Source organism: Bos grunniens, chromosome 6, assembly GCF_055505025.1.
Source record: "Bos grunniens cultivar Pamir isolate PY7600 chromosome 6, Bosgru_T2T1.0, whole genome shotgun sequence".
NCBI classification, from domain to species: Eukaryota; Metazoa; Chordata; class Mammalia; order Artiodactyla; family Bovidae; genus Bos; species Bos grunniens.
In genome coordinates this window covers 101,478,751-101,485,476 of record NC_141170.1, presented here as the reverse complement: position 1 = coordinate 101,485,476, position 6,726 = coordinate 101,478,751, and the positions used below count along the sequence as shown (strand labels likewise).

The window sequence follows — 6,726 nt, the reverse complement described above, 5'->3', positions numbered from 1 at the left end:
CACAAGCTCTTCATGTCTAATCCTGCTCCTTCACTCTTCTACATCTTTCCCTCTTTCTTCTCTTCTTGGTCCTCTTTTTCACCTTTCCTTTCTCTTCCATCACCTCGGAAACTGTCTAGGTGGGAAATACGTCTTATACCTAAACGCTGGAATTCAAGCTCAGTGCAGGCTGACATTGTACAAAGAGAACACAGAGAAGATACTCAAATAGGCACAGTAAAAACGAAACCAGGACCACCCCTAAGGTTTCATACCGGGGAAATAGTTATGTCAGAAGGGAAGCAGCCCCTGGACAGGGAGATTCAGACTGATATGGTGTATTGTTTCTTACACCGCAGGATCTGAAAACATTTGCTTATGAGCAACTGCCTTGTTAAACAACAACTGTAGTCTTTGATACTCAGCACATCTTACAAATGTTTTATGTTTCTGAATTCTTTAAATATCTAGAGCCTTGATTAATCAGAAATCAATGAAATGGAACATTACCACAACTACTCCCTCAAAATTTTATAACTTTTTGGTCATCCCACTTTATAAGAAAATCATACACTTTAAATGACTCACAGAGACCACAGATATGATTGATAAATACATCCCCATGTACACGTAAGGCAGTGTGCATTCAGGCCAATCTCTTAAACCTTCTACAGGCAGAGCACACAATGCCGAACACATTCATATTCAGAATCTTAATCCCAAAGCAGAACAGAGCCGTGATAATGGAAGAAATATTGCTATGTTCTCTCTTCTTACTAAAGCCAGAAAAACTGCTACTGCCCTTCAGAAAGATTTTCAACAAGAGAGAATATTCTTTTTTCTTTGCATTCCAGATAATTGAATTTCTTTTTTCATTTGCCAAAGAATGTCAGCGCTCTGATCCTTCTAAGAAATCTGGGAGTAGTAGCCTGGAATTATTTATGATTTATGCCTACTGCCATAAAGGATTTGAGGCCTGGAAATCAAAGAACTGATATGACCAATATGCTAGACTCTACTCTTGACTTTTTGACCAAAGATGTGTGCTTCATTTACTCTAACAGTAGAACAAGAGACAGAAAGTCATAGGATGACAGAGTTCAAAGGGACCTTTACTACTGGAAACTGTAGATCATTTTATAGAAAACTAAGTCCCAGGGAAGTGAAATAACCTATGGCCAACGGGCTCATCAATAGCAGAACTGGGAGTAAAACCAGGTCCCCTGACTCCAAACTTTCCCTACTGCCCTGTACAATCTCATCTCTGCTTAGGAATTATTATCAGGGTGAGACCATTTTGTAGTCTGTGAATGCTGAAACATACCCTGGAAATACAAAATAATGTCCACTTTTCCTCTAAACACCGAGTTCTACCTTGATACTTAGACCGCAAACGGGTCAGAAACCAACATCTCAGCTACCATGTGGCCACCACCATGTTCTTCCTTTCCCTGACATTGTCGCTGGGGTTCCTGTCCCTGGAGAAGGCATTGATCAAATGGGGTCCAAAGAGCCCCTGCCTCTGGAAGCATCACGCCCACCTTTAGACTTCCACATTGCCTTCCCTGGGTGGTGGAGGTGGGAGTGTGGGGAGAGTCTGGCTCCCGTGCTGTGGGCCAGAGCTGCTAGATTGTTAACCTAGGGGTAGGGGTGCATAAAAAGGAGGGATAATAGGCTATCGAACTGAAGAGGGCCTGAAGCAAGCGCTGGGAGATGGAATATAGCTCCAGAGTACCAGAGCAGAAGAACGCCATAGGAAGGCAGTCTGAATAAATAACAGATCTTTATGCTTTTCACATGTAGTCTTATGATGAATAAGATCCACCCTTAGGACCTGCAGAGGAATGGCTAGAAAGACTGTCTCTTTCTTCTCTCTGTGAGGTCCCAAGAGCCAGCTCAAGCAGGCCAGGTACCTTTGTCCCTCCCTTGTCCCACAGTCCCTCCTCCAGTGTCTAACACAGAGAAAACTTCGGCTCTGGGGAGATTCAAAGCGGTAGTAGGAAACAACTTCATTGATGGGCAGCGGTGTGCTCGAAAAAGTTTAGCAATCAGTTCTCTAGAAAAAAAAACTGCGTATTAATATAAGCTAAGTTTTCCTGATATAAAGAATGTGTGGCTACAATTTATAAATATAATAAAATGTATAAAACCTGCAAACAGAAGGGGAAATCGGAAGCAGTGACAAATTTTATTTTCTTGAGCTCAAAATCACTGTGGACAGTAATTTCAGTCATGAAATTAAAAGACATCTGCTCCTTGGAAAGAAAGCCATGACAAAACTAGACAGTGTATTAAAAAGCAGAGACATCGCTTTGCATACAAAGGTCCATACAGTCAAAGTTATGGTTTTTTCAATAGTCATGTACAGATGTGAGAGTTATAAGGAAGGCTGAGAGCCAAGGAATTGATGCTTTCAAACTGTGGTATTGGAGAAGACTCTTGAGGGTCCCTTGGATTGCAGGGAGATCAAGCCAGTCAAACCTAAAGAAAATCAACCCTGAATATTCATTGGAAGGGTTGATGCTGAAGCTGAAGCTCTAATACTATGGCCACTTGATGTGAAGAGCCAACTCATAGGAAAAGACCCTGATGCTGGGAAAGGCTGAGGGCAGGAGGAGAAGGGGGAAGCAGGGGACAAAATGGTTAGATAGCATCACTGACTTGATGGACATGAATCTGAGCAAACTCTGAGAGACAGTGGAGGACAGAGGTGTCTGGCATGCTACAGTCCACGGGGTCACAAAGAGTCAGACATGACTTAGCGACCGAACAATAACAACAAATAAACCTCTATTATAAATTCTATGTAGTCAATTGATTTCTCACAGAATGTTTTCCTTGATTTTTATCTAATTCTTGTATTCTTAGTTAAGAATACAAGATAACCTGCAGTTGCAATTATCAAACAAGTACAATTCCCACAGGAATGCTGGTGAATATTTTCATGTGTCTTAAGGAGTAATAAACAACAAAGACATATATCAGAACCATACTTGTTCACTGATGACATAAGAAACTCCTTTGCTGAATTAGACAATGGTGTTTGAACACTAGAAGAATATTTCCTCAATTTGGGGGGCTATTCACAGTGTAATGAATACAGCTATGACACTTGATTAAAATGAACATGCATTAACATTTTCTCCATCACTTTCCTAGTCCAGATAATCAACAAAACAACAAATCAAGCCGTCATTTGTAGTCAGTTTCTGTGATGTAAATACTACCATCATGCTGACTTATGTGACGTCCCTGAAGGCAGACACATGGCAGCACACCACCATATGACCTGTCCACCATACAGGTATGACAAATATAAGTGACCTCAAGAGCAGAGTATATTGAAAAGTGGTCAAATAATCAGAAAGGGGTAAGGGTAGGCTATTTGCTACATTTGTTTTTAATTTTTTTAATTAAAATTTTTAATTATTTTTTTGGCTGCCCTGGGTCTTTGTTGCTGTGTGCCGGCTTCCTCTAGTTGCAGTGAGTGGGTCTACTCTTCACTGTGGTGCACGGGCTTCTCACTGCAGCGGCCTCTCTCGTTGCAGGGCACAGACTCCAGGCACATGGGCTTCAGCAGCTGCAGCACTCGGGCTCAGTAGCTGTGGCAGAGGGGCTTAGGTGCTCCACAGAATGTGCAATCTTCCTGGATCAGGGATTGAACCCGTGTCCCCTGCATTGTAAGGCAGATTCTTATGCACTGAGCCACCAGGGAAGACCTATATAATTTAATTTTAAATAGTGACTGTTTGACAGCTGGCTCACACAATTCCTAAACCTTAACAACCAGCTCTTATACACTGGTATTATCTGGCTCCAGCACTCCACAAAGGGGAAAAGATACTCTTTGGAAAACAAAGCCTCAGTAAAAAAGCTCGCTATTTCATAAGATATATGTTCATATTAAGTTATAAAAGTCATTTATTAAGAAACTGAATCTTCACAACCCTCTTCCAGTCAGTAGATTCGGCATGTCTGTCCAAGCGTGTGTGGGGTTCGAGTCTCCCACTTCCCCCACAGCCTCTAACCACCCTCACCAACTTACCCACAGACTCCCACTGCACAGAAGGGATTCATTTAACACACCTCATGAGAGTTTCACCTTGTCCTATCCAAAATAACTTTTTCTGGAGCCAATTTTTTAGTGTAATTTATTCCAAACCTTTGATGGGGAAACTTGTACTCTTGAAGCCGTTCAGATGTGCAGCCAGCGGGAAGGCTCCTGGGCCACATTGGCTGCTACGGCTACAGACGCTGCAGCCGGCCCGACAGCCAGGGACACTACGTGGGTTTGAAACATTCCTTGAGGGATAGCTGATCCATAGCCTACAAATGAATGCATTATGCTTATCCACGTACATGTTTTTCATCTGTGACAGGTATTTTCTGGATTGGAGGCTTCATTTAAATGTTATATAATCCTCCTTTAATAAGCAATGCGAATATTCAGTATAATTGAAACAAGAAAGACAGCCTTTGTGTCAGCATAACTGGCTCAGAAATAAAGAACTCACCACAGACTAGAGCTTCACCATCAGTTATGTTAGAAGGTACGACCACATGTCTGTCATAGTTTAATCATCATGAAAGAAGGATAAATGATATATGGATTTTGGCCTTTTTATATGGTCATCCTGAACTTCTCCAACATAATAACCTAGAGAAATATACTGTTTGGTCAATTTACTAATTTGGTTTAACTAAATGCAAGGCCAGGATGAATCAATGAAAAATACTAAGTTACAAAATGCTTTTTACCAAACACATTTCTTTTTAAAAATTAAGTTGTATTACCAATTAACAAGCAGAACTCTTATTTCAATGGCTTTAATGTGGGGGAGATTAATGTCAAGTAGAGAACTGAACCTAATCTTAAAGACTTTGACTTGGAGCATTTAGGACAATGTCTGGCTAAACACTCAAAAGGAGTTCCAAGAATGAATGAATGAATGTCTTAATAACTAAAGGCAATTTACTAACATTATTTTTAAAATTTCTTTTGTCCTGTAGGTTAAAAATACATTTATAATTATACTTAAGATGCTAATTTTAAAATATACATTCTATTAATATTATTAAAATGTAGGACCTCACTAAATTATCATATTTTCCATTATAGGAGTAGATAACTCTTTTGTTTTGTCATATCCAGAATCCATTTCCCTTTCTGCCATTTCCCTGATTTTCTCTTGGGAAACTGTCTCTCCCCTTCACACAGTCCATCAGGCTATGCCTAGGTTGACTCCAACCTCAGTCCACAGAAGGGCATATGATCCAGACCTGGCCAGTTAGATCCTGCTGTCCACAGTAACTGATTTGGGGATGGGCACGTGACCTGCTCGGGACCAATAAAATATATTCTGAAGACCTTTGCTGGAACGATTATGAGAGAAATGCTCTCCTTCTATAGTGTACTCACCTGGTAGGGCGGAAGCCTGGTGGAAGCCTGGTGTTGACGGCAGCCACATTCAGCTTAAGCTTAACCAGACTGGGAATAAGCCCGTGCAGGAGAATGCAAAGCTGAGTGATACATACGAACTCTTGATGGATGACATTATCTGTATCCGTGCATGACTAAACGGTCCTCTACTCTTGGACTTTCCAGTTTCATATACCTGTAGTTGAGACGGGTTTCTGTCACTAACAACCAGATGAGTTTACGAGTTTCAAGTATGCCTATTTTCAAAGCATGTTCTCTTTGTTATATTTTAAAACCCAGTGAAAGTATACAGGTTTCTTCAGTTGACAATATGCATAATTTAAACTCTTGCTAACCATTTTAATTAAGGGCTTCAGCAATTCTAAAAGCCAAGAACTGAGTTTTAACAGAATCTACAAAGTAAAGGTTTCTCTGTTTACCTTGATGGCCTCAAGAAGCTAAGACAATAAATAACTCAAATTTTGGAAGACTTATTTATTCAAAAAGTCTTTTCTCCATGCAGGGCTTTGTGGTTAAATAATACCCATCACCACTGAAGACAGGGATCTAGAAATACAGCATTAGGATGACCAGAAGTACACAGATTCACAAAATGAAAACCCTAGAAGATGGCTATTCTTCTAGGATTCACAGAATGCCTCACAAAACTCTTCAAAGGGAAATTTTAAGATGCCTATTCCAAAACAATTTGCTATCCCAAATACTGTTCTGTGGAGTCAAAGGGAACATAAAGGTGTGGAAACAGGAGTCCTAAACTGGACGTGGTGGTTCCCACTTCTGGTACTTGCTGTCTGTGTGATCCAGTATGTCAGCTTTAGTCTCTCCATCTAGAAAACAAGGATGCTCTTCCTCATTTCTTCCTCATGAGAATCAGTGCAGCTGGTGGACTTTAAGTACTCTAATAGCTCCACAAATGAGCTATCAACTATCACTTTCAACATATTAATAATATTGCTGTATTTATTGACAGAGTTCACATACTTTAAATCTGGTGTGGTAAGCAGTTAGTACACAGGGAATTTATCCACAAACTCCCTACCTGTGTACCTGAGACAGACTTACACAAGGGCCTAAGCACTTTGCAACAAGAGGATTAACAGCACTCCTCTGCTCTGTGATCTGTCCTTTGCTGTGCAAGCAGCATGCTAAGCACTATAAGAGTTATAAGGATGTGTGAGACAGTCTCTGCTTTCTAAGAATATAGAGGCCAGCTGTAGAGCCAAACATATCTTGCAGCATGAGTGCTAGAGCAGATGGGCAAGCAAATGGCTATCTCAGTGGCAAGCAAGAAGTGGTTAAATCTAGTT

The 6,726-nt window shown here is 40.6% G+C and overlaps 1 long non-coding RNA gene across 1 annotated transcript; it reads right to left on the bottom strand.

Moving 5' to 3' along the window:
* Positions 1-3,361: 3,361 nt before the first annotated feature.
* Positions 3,362-5,594, bottom strand: LOC147371102 (uncharacterized). Its single transcript, XR_015165823.1, has 2 exons — positions 5,399-5,594; positions 3,362-3,652 (listed from the first exon to the last, which is right to left on the bottom strand). It is a non-coding gene; the product is annotated as an uncharacterized LOC147371102 (long non-coding RNA).
* Positions 5,595-6,726: the final 1,132 nt, after the last annotated feature.